The sequence below is a fragment of the Neomonachus schauinslandi genome, chromosome 6, assembly GCF_002201575.2.
Source record: "Neomonachus schauinslandi chromosome 6, ASM220157v2, whole genome shotgun sequence".
NCBI lineage: Eukaryota > Metazoa > Chordata > Mammalia > Carnivora > Phocidae > Neomonachus > Neomonachus schauinslandi.
In genome coordinates, this window is record NC_058408.1 from 77,946,941 (window position 1) to 77,970,532 (window position 23,592).

Below are 23,592 nucleotides of genomic sequence, written 5' to 3' on the forward strand. Positions count from 1 at the left end.
AAGAGTGAAGCAGATCACTGGGTAGGGGTGGGGGGCATCTATTCTAAATAAGAACGAGGAGAGCAAGCAGGGATTTGAGGAAGATGAACTGTAAATGCTGTCTCACCAGGACATCCCCTAGACCTCTCAGAGGTTACACGAATCCCAGAAGCCACCAAGTAGAGGGGATGAATGTGCTTATTCACTGCACAGCAGCTGGGCAGGGCTGAGTCTTACTGGCTGGCAGTTTTCAATTCTTACTGCGCCGGGAGCCTGAGGTCAGCAAGAGTCGCTACTGAGATTCTTATAAAGTCTCATTACGCCAAGAGTTCTAGAAATTCGAGGCAGTATCAATAGACAATTAAATGAAGAGAAAATTATTGCTCTCCATTTCAATTTTGGCAGAAAACGGGAATGGGAGAAGAAAACTTTACCCTATCCGTGGAAAAGGACCGCTTCTCAATCCAATTTCCACAAACCTAATCTCATACTGTGGAGATAAAAGTTGGAGGCTAGATTCGACTAGATGTAGAAAACAGTATGAAGAGTGTTATCCAAAGTTTGTAATTTCACATTTCTCTGTACACAGAAAAGTAACAAAAAGGAGTTTCTTTAATAATTTTAACACTGTTGGCTGACTCTTTCTGTAAGTAGATGTGATTCTTGTGTGCCTTAATTTTTTCTTATAAATTAAAAGGAAAAGTCTTTACTATCAACTAACTAGTATTTCTACAGGGCCAGTTAAATAATAGAAACTGATGTTTACTAGAATTTAACACATGTAACCAGTTCTTTCAGCATTAGCTGTTTTAAAAAGCAAAAGAAAACTTCTAAAAAGGCATAGTTTTAAATGTCACTTTTGAGAAGGATATATGTACATACTTCACATATTATGTTAAATATAAAGACATTTTAACAGTTTAATGAAATAATTCATGGCCTTCTAAAATCAGACTCTATAGATTATGCCTGCTGGCGGGAGTAGGCAGTTAAATGTCAGTTCAATTTGTTTCTTTTACTAAAAGACACAAGAAAAACTTACAAGGGAGAAACTTAGTATAACATAAAATATACACAAAGTTAGTATCCCATAGTATCCTATGTTTGTTTTTCTCCCTGTCACAGACTGAATTTTGTCCCCCTCAAATTTATATATTGAAAGCCCTAAGCCCCCCCAGTGTGACTGTATTTGGGGATGGAGCCTTTAAAGAGGTAACAAGGGTTCAATAAGATCATAGGGGGGAGCCCTAATCCCATGGGACTGGTGTCCTGATAAGAGGAGGAAGAGGAGTACCTGGGTGGCTCAGTAGGTTGAGTGTCCGACTCTTGATTTCTGCTCAGGTCTGATCTCAGGGTCGTGAGATCAAGCCCCGTGTGGAGCCTGCTTGGGGTTCTTTCTCTCCCTCTCCCTCTGCCCGTCCTACCGGGCAGAGCTTCACCTGTAGCTTTTGGCTCCATTTTTCTTTAAAATCATCAAATTCTAGAACACTGAAGGTAAAAAGAATTAAAGACCAATTTAGCCCAAATCTTAACATTTCTGAATTTTGTCCTTCGGTTAGAAGTGGTGGATTTAAGATGAAATTTGAACTTTAAGTAGTGTATGTATGATGCTAAAACAGAAATATCCTCTTTTGCTAGCATCTTTCAGTATAAGGATAAAAAAGAAGACTTGACACCTCAGTTCCTTTCATAACATAATTAATTTGAAGGCAATGCATAGCAATGAATATTATGTGGGGCCTATATCTGCATTAAAGAGCAAAAGTTTCATTTATCGCATGTGATTCATCATATTTCTAAAACTGGTGAGGTAGGTTGGTCAAACATAATAAAAAAAAAGTAATCTGTATTACTGGTAGGAATGAGGTGGGATGGAAAAGGAGCCTTGGGTTTATATATTTTCACTTTTCCTTTTATACAGAAAAACTATTATTTTCCACCTTTTTATCCCCATTGGATATGGAGGTATTTATGAGTTGATATATGCATTTATGGGTAAGCCTAGGAGACTAACTTATCTATAATTCCAAGGAGTCTATGGAAACAGAGTGGAAAGAATAAGGTGGGGGCAGGAGGTTGCTTTGTTCACCCAGGTCCACCATTAACTTTTTGTTCTGGAGCCTGAATTCCAGGCAACCTAATGATTTAGAAATGGAATTAAATGGCCATTCATGCATAATAATACATAATAAAATATTTTCTATTTTTTTAGCTATAAAGTAATAAAGCTCACTTAAACCAAACCATACCTAGATATAGAAGGAAAAAAAAAATCAATGATTTCTGTCTTTCCTTCATTCTCACGCCCAAATTCAGTTCCCTGTGAATTTAATAGTTTGGTGTTTATTGTTCCCTATGTTTTGTCTTATCATTCAACATACCCATTTCCTTTACTGTTTCCCTACCTTTCATATTATTATGCATATCCTCTTCTGAGGAAATAGTACAACACATATTCCTCATCAATCCATATGGATCTAACTCATGCTTTGTAAGAGCTGATTGAACCCACCTTAGCCTGAAGTGCCAAAATTTATTCAATCCTTTTACTGTGCATGAGATTAGGATTGTTTCCTTTTTTTTCTATTAGAAACAATTTAGCAATAACCATCCTTGTGTATATGTATGTTCACTTTGTAGTTATATATTCCAAATCTATAATTTATGGGTTAAGGGGTCTTCATACTTTATAGTTAAGCCTGTTACTTATCATAAAGGTTGTAGCAATTTTGTTTCCCACTTTCCATAATTGTGTATTATCTCTGTCTTTCTATTAATCAATCAATCAATCAATCAATCTTATTTTTTAGCAAGAAAATCAGTGTTACCAGTGTTATCTTTTTATTATCTGTTGGGCCTCAGTGTGTACTAAGAGCACACTGTAAAGAATCTTTGGCCAATGTTCCAATGTCCTGGCATAAGAGGGAGATAATCATTGGAAAATACATCCTAGGAAAAACAACAGTAACTACTATTCAGAGAATGAATGTGTAAAGGCATTCTATTGAGTGAAAATGAGTAAATGCTCCATTCAGGAAGTTGCTCTACTTGGGAAAATACATTTTGACTTAAAAGGCACTGCTATTATTTTCTCCATAAAACTATGATTTTAAAAATGTCTAACCCACCAAATGGTTTCCTGTATTCTTTAAAAGCTCAAAAGAAAACCTATAACAAAGGAAAAGGTCCAGTCTTGAAGTTCCTTAATTTTATAAACAATATTGTATCTTTAAAATGCTACCCTTCAGCCAGAAATGGCTCAGTTCACATGCTTGGAAATGTTAATCACCCTTTTCTTCAGGTAACCTTTCCGCAGTCCCTACTCAGGTGGCTGGTAATTATAGTCCTTTAAATCTCAGTCTTTCTCTCTGTCCCTGAAGTTAAGTCATAATATGACTGTGAAAGCCAAAAAGGAGTATTTCTTATTTTTGGTCAAACCAGTATTACAAAGCCTGATCAAATAACAATGTTTCCAGGGATGACTTTTAAGGGGGGAAAATGTGTTTGGAGTCTAGATTCTTACAGAGGATATTCTTTTGGGGGCTTCCATCAGGCATCTGAGAAACACCTTACAGGACCACTAGTGAATGTGGAGCCCAAGATCTCTTCTTGGCAGTGGGACAGGCAAGTTCATCCACTACACTTTGGAACTGATTTGGAGATGAAGAATTAGTAATGACGCTAGTTTAATTTTAAACACTTTAGGCAGATATACTCTTAAAAAATAATAATGAAAGTAGATTTTTCTCTATGTCTAGGGTTTGCTTGTTTGGAGAATAATTTTTTTCCTTTTTTTTTTTTTCCTTCTTCTTTACTCTTCTTTTCAGTACTAAGGAAACTTCCATGTTCTTGAGCCATAGCTGAGTCTGGACTTTGGGCAGTCACTTGATTCAGTGTCTTGATTTTCTCATCCGCAGCTTGAAGTTGAAACCATGAACTCAGCTCAGAGAAATGATAAAACTTATACAAAAGAGACAGGAAACACTACATCTAAATGATAACATGGCTGTCTTTGGAATGATAGGAATTTGTGTGATTTTTTAATTCTATCTACCATTCTTGTTTTCAACTTTTTAAATATAAGCAGATATTACATTCTGATATCCAAGTCATCTGAAACAAATCCCCTACAATATGAAGGCTGGGCTCATCTCCAAGTCAGACAGGATCGCCCAAGCCTGACACCTTCTTCTCTGTGCTTCCTCTCTCCCCACACTCCTGCTCTGGGCTGCTAGCTTCTTCTGTGGCTACCATGTTCCCTGTAATTAAAAGTTAGCCCTACTTTCTATTCATGTATCTAGCTCTTTCACAGGTTTGCAGGTAAGGAATGTGTGCCCCAAATATTCCTTAAGTCCACATTGCTTTCACGGTAGACATACAGCTAAGACCAGAGGAAGTAACGAAGTCATGCCTGGCAAATTCTTAATGGCAGGCACTTATCAGAGTACATTACAGCCAAGTCAGATTCCTCAGGAATATAGTTGATCAAACAGACAAACAAACAAAAGCAAAGAAACTTAAGAACTGCAGGCAGAGTCTGAGATTTATAAATGCTTCTATAATATACAAGATAAGCAGAATACTTAGAGACACTGTCACGAAACAATAATAGTGTGGGGACATAAAAAGGACTATCACACACTATTCAAATCCAGACACAAGAGGAACCTCTAGTGGACCAATACGTCGGTCGTCTTAGCTAAGATTGTTATCCATTGTGTGTGTATGTGTTTGCACAAGCGTGTGGCAAGCAAAGGAAATTAATATTAGAACTCTGTATCATTAACAGGGTACTGTATATAGTAATCATATACAAATACAGACATTTTAACACCATATTGGAGATTCAAAATTTTTGGCACAAAACTGTCATCTATATAAAAATTAACTCTTGCTGGCACTGTTGTAATGAGCCACCTTAACTGTGTGGATTCTGATAGGTGACCAAGAGGATAGTGTTTAGAGTAGACAAAAATCAAGCAATCAGAAAACTCTTCTCAGGTGTTTATAACATTTTCTAGACTGCACCTGTTGTCCAAGGAGCTCCACAATATTCAAAAAAGAGATTTGGTGCTCAAATAAATTTGGGGATTACTGGGTTAAATACTATGTTACCATTATCTTTAGAGTGGGATCATTCAGAAATTAAAAGAGATACACATTATGAATTTCATAAAGGCAGATGCATTCTGATGCTTGCTTTTCCAATTTTTTTTTGGCCACATTGAGTTTCTCTTAAGAGAACTAAAGTAAATGCTGCATTGTACAGCTCAGGGTTTTTTTCTACTTCAGTACAGAAAAAAAGATCTATTTCTTTCCTAGCCTAGCTTGAAAATGAATTTGCTCTTGAGTCTGGATTAGTATTTTCCCCAAGTTCATAACTCTATAACATCATGAAAAATAAATTTGTCTTTCCGAAAAGAGAATACAGCATGCTGTGTTGTGCAACAAAAACTCATTAATTTGAGATAGGAAAAAAAATGCAATAACAATTTCCAAAACACGTATTTTCAAATACCACATTTTGAAATGTAATTGTGATATTCTAGGATACACTCTTGAAAATCTAATGAGCTCCTGAAACTGTATTTAGCTAAAATTTCAACCTCTTAAATATTTGGAAAGGTCAATTTTGATGTGATGAATTACAATTTTGGCAATTCCTATTGTACAGCAGTTCTTGGGAAATATAATGCTGTTGGTGGTGGAAACAACATATTTAATCAGTTCCCCTGGAGTTTTCTTGTTAACTATCTTTCAGAAAATGCTCAAATGTTCTGAGTTAATATAGATTTTCCTGTGATTAAACAATATCTTCAGTAGGTAAATGGTTAACACATACTGCCTTCTGATAACCAAGGCTATCCCTTTCTAAATCAGAAGTCTGAAGGATCCCTGGAGCTGAGAGGCTAGAGGACTAAGGGAATTCTTTAATTACAAAAGAGTGTCATTTCCCCATTTTGCAGGAGCCCCAGAGCAGGGCCGGGGGAGGAGCTTCCTCCTGATTGATGTCCGGTAACACGAAGGCATTTGTACCTTCCCTTAGAGTCCATCTGGATTGTCTGGATTTCATAGAATGGTTTCATTCTAGTAACACCCATTAAATTGAGATCACCTCCCCCGCCCTCCAAAACATTGGCAAGACGGGGGAACAAGAAAACAACTAGACTCTAATAAAATTACTTGTCATTTAAAAAAAAATGAGAATTATTACTTAAGAAAGAGTCAGCCAACACTGTATGCTAACTACACTGTAATTAAAATAATAATTTAAAAAATAAGACAAAAAATAAATAATCAACCAAATAATTAATAACTCTTGAAAAAATGTATAGACTTTTCCACATTATGGAGACTAGACAGAAGTGAATACTTTTCAAGCTAATTGAAGGGTATTTTTATTTGAATCTAATACCTTTGTATTCCATTTTGCTTTTTAAAATTCCATTAACCCTACTGTATTCTGAGATATTCATCACTTTGAAAAAGATCTGAATTTTTGCCAATTAAATACTCAATTAGAGATTCAAAAATATTCTACATAAAATATTTTTATAGTCCATGAAATCATATCCACCTTTGCATAAATTAAAGCACAATTTTCTTTCAACCACATGGGGCATCAGCTGTACTGGGAAAACAGAAGTTTTGTTGGGTGAGGTAAGAGCTGGATGTTTTGACCACCTGGAAGTTAACTGGAAACACTGGGAATCTGAGTTACAGTGAAGGAAAAGACATTTGAACTTGGGTTCAGGATTTATTTTTTCCAACCCTGCTGTGAGCCTATTCTGTGCATAAGCATTAAAATCATAACAATTATTTCCAAGGCTCCCTAGTGTGATTTGACAACCATTCTCCCACATACATAAAGTGATGAATCCTTAAACTCAAGATTTTTATTTGAAATTTCACAATATATGCAACATTGTTCTCTTGTATCTTTTGGTTGTTTATCCTAATAATAATACCCAATTGATGTTTTGATTTGCTTAGTTGTAAACGAATCAGTAGGACTGCAAATATTTTTCAAGTAAGTAGAAACTTGGTCTTTAAGAAAGCACCGGCCAGATACAGAGCTATCTGACCTACCTTACCCTTCTTTTTCTCTTAAATGAGATACCGCACCCTTCCTGATTATTGCTGTCATGACTTTACATTTCTGATTAATGATTAGAGTAACTAATGTGGGGAGAGTGGGTCCATATGCCTGTGTGCGTGTGCATGTCACAGAAAAAGACAGAGTAATAGAGAGTAAAAAACACACACAAGCAGAAAGACTGATGGTGGGGGGGGGCAGACACACAGAGAGATGTACACATACACAAAGAGAGCCATGTGCTTTTCTTCACCTATGGCTCCTTTATTTTCATTTCCCTTTACCTGCAGATCCTTCATCAAAGAACATTACTCATTTTGAGGCCTGCAACTCCCTAGGATTCAACTTCTGGTATGTGTGCATGAGGCTGAGGCTGAATAGCACTGTAGTATGTGGTACTTGAGATTGGGAGATTTTTAGAATATATAATCTGTGTGATCCTCATTTCTCCCAAACTACAAACCCTATATTTAAATATGTATTAAAAATATATGTTGTGGGGGGCGGAGCAAGATGGCGGAGGAGTAGGAGACCTGGATTTCGTCTCCTCTCAGGAATTCAGCTGGATAGGGATCAAACCATTCTGAACACCTACAAACTCAACAGGAGATCGAAGAAAAGAATAGCCAACAACTCTCTGAACAGAAAAGCGACCACTTTCTGGAAGGTAGGACATGCGGAGAAGTGAATCCGAGGCGATATTCGGGAGGATAGACTGCGGGGGAGGGGGCCTCTGTCGGCAGCTTCTGGCAAGTGATAGAGCAGCAGTGCACAAAATCGGAACTTTTAGAGTCTGCTCCGCTGAGGGACATCGCTCCAGTGACTAAGCGGGTGGTGGAACCCTCGTGGGACAGTGTGGTCTCAGGACCTTTGAGGTCACAGAAAGACCGGGGATGCCTGAGTGCGGCAGAGTTCCCAGGTATGGGAGCAGGGAAGCTGGCTGCAGAGATGGAGCCTAGGCGTGGGCTCTCAGCTCGGGGTTGCCATAAACCGTGATCCGCGGCACCGTCGGGCCACTGCTCCTCCAGCAGGGACCCAACAAGTGGCAGATCTGGGGAGACTCACCTTCCTCCCCCGGGAGGAGCGGCACGGGAACGCACCACAGGGATCTGCTGGGTTTGGAGACTCCACACCAATTCGGTTGCCAGAGACAGAAATGCTCGGTCACAGGCCGGGTGAGCACGGAGTGCGGCCGGAAACAGGAGTGAGTGACTGCTTTTCTCTGGGGCCCACTGAGGAGCGGGGCCCCGAGTTCTCGGTCCTCCGGGGCGGAGACTGGGAGGCCGCCATTTTCACTCTTGGTCTCCAAAGCTGTACAGAAAGTTTGCAGGGAACAAAAGCTCCTGAGAGCAAACCCGAGCAGATTACTTAGCCCAGACCGGGCAAGGGCGGGGCAGTTCCGCCCCCGGCAAAGACATTTGGGAACCATGGCAACAGGCTCCTCCCCCAGAAGATTGGCAAGAAGAGCCAGCCAAGACCAAGTTTACCGATCAATGAGAATGGCAGAACTCCAGCGCTAGGGGAATAATACACATAGAATCCATGGCTTTTTTACCATGATTCTTCAGTCTTTCAAAGTTAATTTTTTTTTAACTGTCTTTTTTTTTTTGAATTTTTCTTTTTCCCTTTTTCAACCAACATCTTATCAATCCCTTTTTAAAAAAACATTTTTATTTTTCATTTTTAGAGTCATAGTCTATCCCTTCATAGTAGTTACCCTTACTTTTGGCATACATATATATAAGTTGTTCTCTCTTTAAAATTTTGATAGTTTCTTCTAACAGATCAAAATATACCCTAAATCTCTAGTGTATGGTTTTGTTCTACTCTCCTGCCTGATCACATTCTCTCCCTTTTTTCTTCTTTTTTTTTAAATCCTCTTTCTTTTTTCAAACAACTTATCAATTCCTTTTATAAAATTTTTCATAATTTTCATCTATACAGTCATATTCCATCCCTTCATCATATCAACCCTTATTTTTGTACATATATAAGTTTTTCTTTCTTTAAAATTTTGGGAGGCACTATCTTCTAACAGACCAAAATACACCCAAAATCTAGTGTGTGGCACTGATCTATATACTGGCCTGATCATATTTGATCATATTCTGGTTTTTTTTTTGTTTTGTTCTGTTTTTGTTTTGTTTTGTTCTGTTTTTGTTTGTTTTTATCTTTATCTTTTTTTTTCTCTCTTTCCCTTTCTTCTCCCACTGCTTCAGGTCTTTTCTGATTTGTTTAGAGTATATTTTCTGGGGACGTTGTTACCCTGTTATCAATTTGTTCTCTCATTAATCTATTCTCCTCTGGACAAAATGACAAGACAGAAAAAATCACCTCAACAAAAAGAACAAGAGGTAGTACCGACTGCCAGAGACCTACTCAATACGGACATTAGTATGATGTCGGATCTAGAGTTCAGAATCATCACTTTAAAGATACTAGCTGGGCTTGAAAAAATCATGGAAGTTATTAGAGAAATGCTTTCTGGAGAAATAAAAGAACTAAAATCTAACCAAGTCGAAATCAAAAAGGCTATTAATGAGGTGCAATCAAAAATGGGGGTGCTAACTGCTAGGATAAATGAGGCAGAAGAGAGAATCAGTGATATAGAAGACCAAATGATGGAAAATAAAGAAGCTGAGTTAAAGAGAGATAAACAACTACTGGATCACAAGGGCAGAATTTGAGAGATAAGCGATACCATAAGATGAAACAACATTAGAATAATTGGGATCCCAGAAGAAGAAGAAAGAGAGAGAGGGGCAGAAGGTATATTGGAGCAAATTATAGCAGAGAACTTCCCTAATTTGGGGAAGGAAACAGGTATCAAAATCCAGGAGGCACAGAGAACCCCTCTCAAAATCAATAAAAATAGGTCAACACCCCGACATCTAATAGTAAAACTTAAGAGTCTCAGAGACAAAGAGAAAATCCTGAAAGCAGCTCAGGAGAAGAGATACGTAACCTACAAGGGTAGAAACATTAGATTGGCAACAGACCTATCCACAGAGACCTGGCAGGCCAGAAAGGACTGGCAGGATATATTCAGAGCACTAAATGAGAAAAATATGCAGCCAAGAGTACTATATCCAGCTAGGCTGTCATTGAAAATAGAAGGAGAGATAAAAAGCTTCCAGGACAAACAAAAACTAAAGGAATTTGCAAACACGAAACCAGCCCTACAAGAAATCTTGAAAGGGGTCCTCTAAGCAAAGAGAGAGCCTAAAAGCAACATAGACCAGAAAGGAACACAGACAATATACAGTAACAGTCACCTTACAGGCAATACAATGGCACTAAATTCCTATCTTTCAATAGTTACCCTGAATGTAAATGGGCTAAATGCCCCAATCAAAAGACAAAGCCTATCAGATTGGATTAAAAAACAAGACCCATCGATATGCTGTCTGCAAGAGACTCATTTTAGACCTGAAGACACCCCCAGATTGAAAGTGAGGGGGTGGAAAACCATTTACCATGCTAATGGACACCAAAAGAAAGCTGGGGTGGCAATCCTTATATCAGACAAATTAGATTTTAAACCAAAGACTGTAATAAGAGATGAGGAAGGACACTATATCCTACTTAAAGGGTCTATCCAACAAGAAGATTTAACAATTGTAAATATCTATGCCCCTAACATGGGAACAGCCAATTATATAAGGCAATTAATAACAAAAGCAAAGAAACACATCAACAACAATACAATAATAGTGGGGGACTTGAACACCCCCCTCACTGAAATGGACAGGTCATCTAAGCAAAAGATCAACAAGGAAATAAAGACTTTAAATGACACACTAGACCAAATGGACTTCACAGACATATTCAGAACATTGCATCCCAAAGCAATGGAATACACATTCTTCTCTACTGCCCATGGAACATTCTCCAGAATCAATCACATCCTAGGTCATAAATCAGGTCTCAACTGGTACCAAAAGACTGGGATCATTCCCTGCCTATTTTCAGACCACAATGCTTTGAAACTAGAACTCAATCACAAGAGGAAAGTCGGAAAGAACTCAAATACATGGAGGCTAGAGAGCATACTAAAAGAATGGATGGATCAACCAGGAAATTAAAGAAGAATTAAAAAAATTCATGGAAACCAATGAAAATGAAAACACAACTGTTCAAAATCTTTGGGATGCAGCAAAGGCAGTCCTAAGAGGCAAGTATATAGCAATGCAAGCCTTTCTCAAGAAACAAGAAAGGTCTCACGTACACAACCTAACCCTACACCTAAAGGAGCTGGAGAAAGAACAGCAAATAAAGCCTAAACCCAGCAGGAGAAGAGAAATCATAACGATCAGAGCAGAAATCAATGAAGTAGAAACTAGAAGAACAGTAGAACAGATCAACAAAACTAGGAGCTGGTTCTTTGAAAGAATTAACAAGATTGATAAACCCCTGGCCAGACTTATCAAAAAGAAAAGAGAAATGACCCAAATCAACAAAATCATGAATGAAAGAGGAGAGATCACGACCAACACCAAAGAAATACAAACAATTATAAGAACATATTATGAGCAACTATATGCCAGCAAATTAGATAATCTGGAAGAAATGGATGCATTCCTAGAGATGCATAAACTACCAAAACTGAACCAGGATGAAATAGAAAACCTGAACAGACCTATAACCACTATGGAAATTGAAGCAGTCATCAAAAATCTCCCAAAAAACAAAAGCCCAGGGCCAGATGGCTTCCTAGGGGAATTCTACCAAACATTTAAAGAAGAATTAATACCTATTCTTCCGAAACTGTTCCAAAAAATAGAAATGAAAGGAAAATTTCCAAACTCATTTTATGAGGCCATCATTACCTTGATCCCAAAACCAGACAAAGACCCCATCAAAAAGGAGAATTACAGAACAATATCCCTGATGAACATGGATGCAAAAATTCTCACCAAAATACTAGCCAATAGGATCCAACAGTACATTAAAAGGATTATTCACCACGACCAAGTGGGATTTATCCCTGGGCTGCAAGGTTGGTTCAACATCTGCAAATCAATCAACGTGATACAATACCTTAAGCAAAGAAAGAACAAGAATCATATGATCCTCTCAATAGATGTAGAAAAAGCATTTGACAAAGTACAGCATCCTTTCTTGATCAAAACTCTTCAGAGTATAGGGATCAGGGTACATACCTCAATATCATAAAAGCCATCTATGAAAAACCTACAGCAAATATCATTCTCAATGGGGAAAAACTGAGAGCTTTCCCCCTAAGGTCAGGAACGCGGCAGGGATGTCCACTATCACCACTGCTATTCAACATAGTATTAGAAGTTCTAGCCACAGCAATCAGACAATAAAAAGAAAAAAAAGGCATCCAAATTGGCAAAGAAGAAGTCAAACTGTCACTATTTGCGGATGATATGATACTTCATGTGGAAAACCCCAAAGACTCCACCCCAAAACTGTTGGAACTCATACAGGAATTCAGTAAAGTGGCAGGATATAAAATCAATGCACAGAAATCAGTGGCATAAGTGGCAGGATATAAAATCAATGCACAGAAATCAGTGGCATTCCTATACACGAACAACAAGACAGAAGAAATAGAAATTAAGGAGTCGATCCCATTTACAATTGCACCCAAAACCATCAGATACCTAGGAATAAATCTAACCAAAGAGGGAAAGGGTCTGTACTCAGAAAACTATAAAATACTCATGAAAGAAATTGAGGAAGATACAAAGAAATGGAAAAACGTTCCATGCTCATGGATTGGAAGAACAAATATTGTGAAGATGTCAATGCTACCTAGAGCAATCTACACATTCAATGCAATCCCCATCAAAATACCATCCACTTTTTTCAAAGAAATGGAACAAATCATCCTAAAATTCGTATGGAACCAGAAAAGACCCCGAATAGCCAGAGGAATATTGAAAAAGAAAAGCAAAGCCGGCAGCATCACAATTCCAGACTTCCAGGTGTATTACAAAGCTGTCATCATCAAGACAGTATGGTACTGGCACAAAAACAGACACATAGATCAATGGAACAGAATAGAGAGCCCAGAAATGGACCCTCAAGTCTATGGTCAAGTAGTCTTCGACAAAGCAGGAAAGAATGTCCAATGGGAAAAAGACAGTCTCTTCAACAAATGGTGCTGTGAAAACTGGACAGCCACATTCAGAAGAATGAAACTGGACCATTTCCTCACACCACACACAAAAATAGATTCCAAATGGTTGAAAGACCTCAATGTGAGACAGGAGTCCATCAAAATCCTAAAGGAGAACACAGGCAGCAACCTCTTCGACCTCAGCCGAAGCAACTTCTTCCTAGAAACATTGCCAAAGGCAAGGGAAGCAAGGGCAAAAATGAACTACTGGGACTTCATCAAGATAAAAAGCTTTTGCAAAGCAAAGGAAACAGTCAACAAAACCAAAAGACAACCGATAGAATGGAAGAAGATATTTGCAAATGACATATCAGATAAAGGGCTAGTATCCAAAATCTATAAAGAACTCATCAAACTCAACACCCAAAGAACAAAGAATCCAATCAAGAAATGGGCAGAAGACATGAACAGACGTTTTTCCAAAGAAGACATCCAAATGGCCAACAGACACATGAAAAAGTGCTCACCATTGCTCGGTATCAGGGAAATCCAAATCAAAACCTCAATGAGATACCACCTCACACCAGTCAGAATGGCTAAAATTAACAAGTCAGGAAACGACAGATGTTGGCTGGGATGCGGAGAAAGGGGAACCCTCCTACACTGTTGGTGGGTATGCAAGCTGGTGCAGCCACTCTGGAAAACAGTATGGAGGTTCTTCAAAAAGTTGAAGATAGAGCTACCATATGATCCAGCAATTGCACTATTGGGTATTTACCCCAAAGATACAAATGTAGGTATCCGAAGGCGTACGTGCACCCCGATGTTTATAGCAGCAATGTCCACAATAGCAAACTGTGGAAAGAGTCAAGATGTCCATTGACAGATGAATGGATAAAGAAGAAGTGGTATATATATACAATGGAATATTATGCAGCCATCAAAAGGAATGAGATCTTGCCATTTGCAATGATGTGGATGGAACTGGAGGGTATTATGCTGAGCGAAATAAGTCAATCAGAGAAAGACATGTATCATATAACCTCACTGATATGAGGAATTCTTAATCTCAGGAAACAAATTGAGGGTTGCTGGAGTGGGGGTTGGAGTGGGAGGGATGGGGTGGCTGGGTGATAGACTCTGGGGAGGGTATGTGCTATGGTGAGTGCTGTGAATTGTGCAAGACTGTTGAATCACAGATCTGTACCTCTGAAACAAATAATACATTATATGTTAAGAAAAAGAAAAAGAATATAGCAGGAGGGGAAGAATGAAGGGGGGGAATTCGGAGGGGGTGACGAACCCTGAGAGACGATGGACTCTGAAAAACAAACTGAGGGTTCTAGAGGGGAGGAGGGTGGGAGGATGGGTTAGCCTGGTGATGGGTATTAAAGAGGGCATGTTCTGCATGGAGCACTGGGGGTTATGCACAAGCAATGAATCATGGAACACTACATCAAAAACTAATGATGTAATGTATGGTGATTAACAATAAAAAAATTAAATATATATATATATATGTTGTTTTCTCGGGATACCTGGGTGGCTCAGTCAGTTAAGCGTCTGCCTTCGGCTCAGGTCATGATCCCAGGGTCCTGGGATCGAGTCCCGCATTGGGCTCCCTGCTCATCAGGAGGCCTGCTTCTCCCTCTGCCTGCCTCTCCCCCTACTTGTGCTTGCTCTCTCTCTCTGACAAATAAATAAAATCTTTATTAAAAAAATATATGTTGTTTTCATTCTATTTTTTAGAAAAATCAAAGCACTCTGTTGCTTTGAAGTGGCTTGTTCTTCTCCAAGTCACTAGCGGTTCCTTAGAGATAATCTGTAACATGACCAAAAGAATGACGGTGCATTTAGCCTTTGCTTGTTGCCCACAGTAAGTGCAATTTGCACCTGGCTTGGCAAAAGCTTGTGCTTGATGAACTATCACATCAGCTCTTCACTTCCTGTTACAGGTCATTCCAGGAGCACTGGGAGGGCCACCTGGAAGAATCACCTCTGCCTATTTTGTGCTAGGGGACATTCTCCTAATCTTGAGATCATGATGGGAAAAGAAAATTAGCATACACATACAGCTTCTGACGTATTCCTGACGGTCTTCAGGAACGACCTCTAATTCTCACGGAAACTCTATGGCAAGGGACTTATTACTATCCTCCATGTACCTGAGAAGGGAAAGGTAAGGTCTGGAAGGATAGCTTCCTCAAGATGACACAGGTAGTGGGTGGCAGTGGTGGAGTCTGAACCTGGACCATCTGGCTCCATAACGGGGGCTCTTAGCCACCATGCTATTCCACACCATTGCTCGGGGAGTTAACCCCATCTGACATCACAGGGAAACATTCAGTGGGGACAAAGTTCCATGGTGGATCCGGAGGTTTAATGTGAGACAATGGGCGGCATTTCTTCGGGTGTATTCTGTAGGGAATGGGGGGAAAAAGATGGAGAAGGGGGGGGAAAACTAGAAATGAGACTGTTTCTGAATGATACCCTGTCTAGACAGACATTTCTCAGTGTGTAATGAAGAGTGGGGTTGGCAGGCAGTGAAGAATAGGCTGGTTTCTGTTTATCTGTGGGTTTGATTGCTTTTTTTTTTTTATCTGTCTGAGGAAGAGGGCATGCAATTTATAGAAGAGGGAAAAACATATTTTCTGATTTAAGGAAGAGTTTTAAATGCAAAACTCAAGAAATGTTAATACCCTTGATTTATCAGAAGTGGCGATTCAATACACAAAGATGCACCCTACAGCTATATGTCAATTAATAAAATCACCTCAAAAAATTTGAGCAAAAACTGCTAAATGATATGTGGTATTATGTCTCGTGAGATATTATTCCAAACAAGCTCTCGTGACATCTTATTAAAATAAAAATTAAAAATCTGGTACATGTCTTCTAAGAGTCTCCCTTCTAAGAAGGTCAGAGAAGCAGCAATTGCAACTGTCCCTCTGATATAACAAAATACATTTATGATGAAAAAAAAAAAGACTCGGTGTTTCCATCTCTGAATATCTTTTAAGCAGAGTTTATTGCTAGATTCATGAGGACGTGGTAAAGGAAAAGAACCAATTTGGAAACCTATGAGAGCAATCCTAGCTCCACGACCCAGTGGGTAAGTTATTTTATGAACGAGTCTATGTGCATAAACTCAAATCCATAAATTAGAATTTTATAACTCGTACTTAGAATTCTTAAAATCTGTGAGAATTTTCTCTTCATTTTTCATCAACATCAATATCACACACTTCTTTATTATAACCCACTGACAATAAATTTTAGGTAGACTTGCCTGAATTTGCCATGTTATGAAAATTTGTCTACAGAAATAAATTTTCTCTTAGATGCAAAAAATGTCACTTAAAAAGTATGGATTTAGAGATGCCTGGCTGGCTCAGTAGGCAGAGCACAACTCTTGATCTTGGGATTGTGAGTTTAAGTCCCACATTAAGCATAGACATTACTTTAAAAAAATAAAGTTTGGATTTAGCCAATGCTTAATGAATTGTCTACTTATATATTATACTATTTAAATTGTCTATTTGTACTATTTACATGTTGTAAAAATTAGCATATGAGTGCATGACACTCATCAATGGATAAGAGCTTGGTTTAGAATTTATAGATTTTTCCAGTAAGCTTACCTTTCTTTTTTTTTTTTAAGGATTTTATTTATTTATTTGACAGAGAGAGACAAAGCGAGAGAAGGAACACAAGCAGGGCGAGTGGGAGAAGCAGGCTTCCTGCTGAGCAGGGAGCCCAATATGGGACTCGATTCCAGGACCCTGGGATCATGACCTGAGCCGAAGGCAGACGCTTAACCATCTGAGCCACCCAGGCACCCCTTACCTTTGTTTTCTTTTCTCTTATACATTTTGACATTTTCATTACTTAGAAAGGGAAATAAAGTTAGCACTCAAATTTGTTTCTTTTTTATGTAAAGGTTAATTTGGTGACAGAAAAATCATTAACATCCATAGTTTTTCTGAAAAGAAAATTCTTAAGCATTTAACAGAAGTAGAGAGTGTGCACACTAGAGTCCGACAGCCTAGATGTGAATCCTAACTAACTCTGCCACCTACTCATTCGTGACTTTGGGCAAATGTCTTTCCTTTCTGTGACTCAGTTTTCTCATTTCTAAATGGGATCACAATAGTATACTCATGTTGTAGCGAGCGCCAAATTAATGTATGTAAAGTCCTTAAAATGGCTTAGAATAATGCCTGGCAAGGAAAAGTGCTATTCATTTTTAGCTATTAAGGTATCTATATGAAGTTACAAGGTTTTATAAATCTATTATAAATCAGGAACAGCATTAGACAGAATTTGATAATTATGACATGAGAAATGGGACAGCAATACACCATTTAATAAGACATTATAATCTAATATATACAAGACATAGGCATTAAAAAATAAGAGGCATAAATAATAATAGCACAGTTCTTTTTTAAAAAAAATTTATTTATTTTATTTGAGAGAGGGCACATGTGCGAGTTGGCGGGAAGGAGCAGAGGGAGAGAATCCTCAAGCAGACTCCCTGCTTATCATGGAACACCACACGGGGTGCAATCTGACCCATGAGATCACAACCCGTGAGATCACGAACTGAGCCAAAACCAAGAGTTGGATGTTTATCTGACTGAGCCACCCAGGCGTCGCAAAGATAGCACAGTTCTTGAAGCATGAATAGTAACATTAGAGATGATTCACACTTTGGACCATTCTTTTAACATCAATTTTAAAAGTTATAGAAATTTAGTTTGATGAATTTATGGATAAAAGTTGATTTTAACAGCATCAAATTAGCTGTAAGTTTGAGTTTACAGAACTATACCTGAAATATATGAAGAACTTTTAACACTCAATAATAGACTGAACAACTCCCAAGAGAAAATATGAACAAAAGATTTTAACAGACATTTCAGTAAAGAATATATACAAATGGTAAATAAGCAACATGAAAAGATGCCCAAGATCATTAGCTATTAGGGAAATGCAAATAAAAACAAGTACCATCACACATGTGCTACAACTACTAAAATGTAAAACCCTGACCATAGTAAACGTTAGCAAAAATGTAGAGCAACTGGAACTCTCATTTGCTGCTGGGAATGTAAAATCTATAACCACCTTGAAAACCGGTTTGACAGTTTCCTGAAAAGTTCAACATACATCTACCATATGACCCAGACATTTTGCTCCTGGGTATTTCCCTAAGAGAAATGAAAACTTGTTCCATGCAAAGATATGTACAGAAATGTTCACAGCAGAATTTTCTTAACAGCTCAATGCTGCAAATAAGCCAAAGGTCTACTAAGAGGTGAATGGATAAACAAATAGTAGAATATCGATACCATGGAATACTCAAAGCAACAAAAAGGAAGAAACTACTCATGCACATAAAAGTATGCATAAATCTCAAAATAATTAAGCTGAGTGAAAGAAGCTAGATCAAAACAGAGTACCTATTATATGATCCCTTTTATATGAAATTCTAGAAAATGCAAACTAATCTATACTGCCAGAAAGCACGTCAGTGGTTGCCTGGTGACACAGGGAATGAAGCGTGGACCGGGAAGGGAGAAATTGCAAAGAATTACAACATTACAAAACATTACAAAGAGACAAACATCCTCTTTATCTTGTTTTTGTCCATGGTTTCACAAATGTACACATTATGTCAAAACTTCACAGTGGATGCTTTAAATGTGTGCAATTTATAGATATCAATTATACTTTATTTTATTTTTTTTATAAAGATTTTATTTATTTATTTGAGAGAGAGAATGAGAGACAGAGAGCATGAGAGGGAGGAGGGTCAGAGGGAGAAGCAGACTCCCTGCCGAGCAGGGAGCCCAATGCGGGACTCGATCCTGGGACTCCAGGATCATGACCTGAGCCGAAGGCAGTCGCTTAACCAACTGAGCCACCCAGGCGCCCGATATCAATTATACTTTAAAGATTTTATTTATTTGACAGAGAGAGCACAAGCAGAGGGAGGGGGAGAAGCAGGCTGTCCACTGAGCAGGGAGCCCGATGCGGGACTCGATCCCAGGACCCTGAGATCATGACCTGAGCCGAAGGCAGCCGCTTAACTGACTGAGCCACCCAGGCGTCCCTCAGTTATACTTTAATAAAGCTGGAAAAATAATAAATCAACTGTATGTTTCAATCTATTGTATTTTTCAATGCCCTGCAATTTATGCAAATAGACAATAAAGCAACAGTGTTGGCTCTGCAAGAAAAATGATTTTGCATTGAATTGCTATATGTATATAGGATGCCAAATCTATTTGTGAAGTTAAAAATCTTCTTTAAGCAAACATTATGCCTAAGAGTTTTATATTCAAAACCTTTGTCCTGGTGAAGATGGCTACATTTTACCCACAATTGAGTAATGGAACTGATAAGCTTTGACTTTCATTAACGCTTCTGCCCGTGTGCCCCTGGTGAGCAGAACCATTGTCACCATGCCCATTTGCAAGGTGGTGTTCAAAAGCAGCAAATGAACTAAGCGGTCCATATCCTAAACCTCAGAATTATCAAAGTTTATTGTTTTATGGTTTGGCAAGGGAGCTCTGGCACTTTCTTGCATGTGAAAGTATCTATGTTGGTTATTTTAGAGCATATAGAACAATTAAAACAGATGGAAGTATTTATGAGGAAATATCCTTGCCAGCAAGAATTTTGTCAGCGCTGCTCTTTTCAGAAACTCTAAATTATTAAAACCCACGAAAGTTTATTTAGACAATAAGTATGTGGGGAACATTTTCAAAAGCAACTTTTGAACAAAAGGAGGCCTGTGGGATAAGTGCATAAAGATTCAGATGGCAGGCTTGGGTTAGAGCCTGCATTTACTGTGACATTTGTCAAGAAAGCCCAGCCAATGATAAATGAGTTTGATTCATTTATAAGTAAATGATTTCAAAATATAATTATACATAGACTTCAAAGTTTTGCTGCAACAGAAATTATATTTAACTTAAGGTGCAATTTATTCTATTCATTATGATACAGAGTGGAGCCTATAAAATAAAGGGACTCTTTGGACCTCAGGATGTATGAGAACTACTTTGCTTATTAATACATACCTGGTCATTTCTTCCAGGGAAAAAGCATCTTCCTTAAAAAAAATATATATATATATAAACTTCTAGGAGCCCATGGGAGGTTGCTTCATGAAAGCTTTCCTTAATTCTAAACCCAAACAAAAGAATGCAGAACTATGCCATAATCTTAAAACAGAACACAGGATATAAGGCAAAGCATATTTTCATTATCAAGTTAATAAAATAGATAGTTTTCTTTGCTGTGCAGAAGCTCTATAGCTTGATGAAGTCCCAATTGTTTATTTTTCCTTTGGTTGCCTTTGCTTTTGGTGTCAGATCCAAAAACTTTTTGCCAAGACCGAGGTCAAGGAGCTTACCAGCTATGTTTTCTTCTAGGAGTCTTATGGTTTCAGGTCTCACATGCAAGTCTTTCACCCATTTTGAGTTGATTTTTGTGTATGTGTATAAGGGCCCAGTTTCCATTCTTCTGCATGTAGCCGACCAGTTCACCAACATCATTTAATGAAGAGACTGTCCTTTTCCCTGTGCATGTTCTTGGCTCCTTTGTTGTAAATTAATTGACCATATATGCCTGGGTTTATTTCTGGGTTCTATATTCTATCCCATTGCTCTATGCTTGTGTTTTCTGCCTACACTATAGCTATGTAATATAGTTTGAAATCAGAAAGTATGATCCCTCTAGCTTTGTCCTCTGCCTCCACATTGCTTTAGCTATTCAAGGTCTTTTGTGATTCTACACAAATTTTAGAATGGTTTGTTCTGTTTTTTGTGAAAAATGCCACTGGAATTCTGGTAGTGATTATGCTGCATCTGTAAATTGATTTGGGTACTATGAGCGTTTTAACAATATTAATTGTTCTAATCCATGAGCACAGAATATCTTTTGTTTGTGTCTTCTGCAATTTCTTTCATCAATGTCTTATAGTTTACAGTGTACAGATCTTTCACCTCTTGGTTAGATTTATTCCTAGGTATTTTATTCTTTTTAATGCAATTATAAATGGGATTATTTTCTTAATTTCCCCTTCTGCTAGTTTGTTGTTAGTGTACAAAAAAGCAACTGCTTTTTGTACATTGATTTTGTATCCTGCAGCTTTACTGAATTAGGTGATTATTCTAACTTTTTTTGGTGGAATCTTTAGGGTTTTCTATATATCATATCATGTCACCTGCAAATAGAGGCAATCTTTCATCTTCCTTTCTGATTTGGATGCCTTTTATTTTTCTTCTTGCCAAATTGCTCTGGTTAGGACTTCCAGTATTATGTTGAATAGAACTGGTGAGAGTAGGCATCCTTGTCTAGTTCCTGATCTTAGAGGAAAATCAGTTTCACTGTTGAGAATGATGCTAACTGTGGGCTTGTCATATATGGTCTTTATCGTATTGAGATGCATTCCCTCTATACTGAGTTTGTTGAGAGTTTTTATCAGAATGGATGCTGAATTTTGTCAAAGCTTTTTCTGTGCATTTATTAGACAAGGTTGAACCATCCTTGCATGCCTGGAATAAATCTCACTTGATCTTACACTTTTAAATTTTACAACAATGACTTGCATTGCAAAAAATATTTCAAATAAATCTAAGGAATGCATGTGAGCTTTTGAGTATTTTTCAGGTCAAGTAATAAATTCCAAAATTAATTTATGATACACACACACACATATAATGGAATGGTTGATTTAAATTGAGTCTTTTTCATTTTAGTTTTTTATATTAGTGGCATTCCAGTGAGATAAATAATTTAAAAGGAAAAGTCAAATTAGCTTCTTAATAACAAAAAATAAAGCTGAGTCAGAATTTTATTTTTATTTGCCAGCATTCTAAATTATTGAAGAAAGTGACCCCACCATTAATATCAGTTTTATATGTATTTTTATTTTCCCTAGGGACATCAAAGCAAGGGATACAAGCAGCCTCCACACCAAGAAACAGTTGTTGTCCCAGCAAGATGCCTATATATTTGCTAAAGGAAACTTGACAACTCTATTTCAACAAACAAAAGTGATCTAGCACTTTTCGTACAGTTATTATGCACCAGGCATTATTCTAAGCACCTTAAATGTACTAATTCATCCCTCACAACAACCCTATGCAGGATTCTTGCATTACTGTTCTCCTTGCATAGGTGAGGACTGGAGTCAGTGTGATAACTGGCTCCCAGAAAGGAAAAAGGTTAGCCTGTTGGGCTTGCCCATAATACATGAAATTTTGTCATCACTCTGCTTATGTGGAAACAGTTTTTTGCTCTTTTAGTTTAAAAAAGAATATATTTCCACTAAATGAAATATGAGTGGTGAGAGGGAAGAGAGGCCAAGTGGACGAGAGTGAGAAGCCAGTATCTCTCCTCCGAAGGTTGCAGCCAAGAGGCTCCCATCTTGGGTGCCGCCTGGTTCATGTAATGATACGTGGTTCGATGGTTTTAAGGGCATTTTGGGTGCCCAGAAGAGACTACTTAGAGGTTGACACTGGATTTAAAATTTAATTTTCGATTCATTAAAGTTATGAATCAAAATCATGGCTTCCTTAGGCATTTTACTTAGCCACCCAACCCAGCCCCCCTCCATGAATCTGGTAATTTAAGCAATCAATTTAGAGTGGTGTGTCTCAAGGTTTTAGGTTTCAGGATCCTTTTACAGCCTTAAAAATAATTGAAGTCCCCAGTGAGCTGTTCTTTAAGTAAATTATATCTATCAATATTGACTGTATTAGAAATGAAAACTAGAAATTTAAACAAAAATTAATTCACTTGAGAATAATAAATCCTTAAAAAATTAACATGAATAATTTATCTTTTGTGAAAAATAACTATGCTTTCTAAACCCCAAAAAAATGTAGTAAAAATTGGCACTGTTTTACATTTGTGCAAATCTCAACAGAAGACAGCTGGATTCTCCTATCTGCTTCTGCATTCTGTCTGTTGCAATATCATATTTGGGGAAGCCTCTAGGCGAGTCCACTGGACATGCTGAGGCAGCAAGAGTGAGAAAGCAAATAGTCTGAAATTTCTGCACTGTTATGAAAATAGTTCTGACCATGTGAAATCCCTCACGGACCTGGGGATCCCACAGAATCCCAAGGCACACTTTGGAAACTCGTTGCAGCAGTGACCTTGAATATTGTTTGTTACCAACTGATAGGTCTAACCCTTTATAAGTGTCACAAAAACCCAGATGAAAAACCTTCCTAAGCATGTAATTAGTTCTCATGCATTTAATAAGTCAACCTTATAAATGCTAGAAACTTTAAGTTATCTTAACTACCCTAATGAAGAACATAAACTTAAAGAGATTCCTACCCCAAATCCTAAGTTTAAATGATTATACATTTTACATTAGAATTATCAGACTGTAACTCGACTA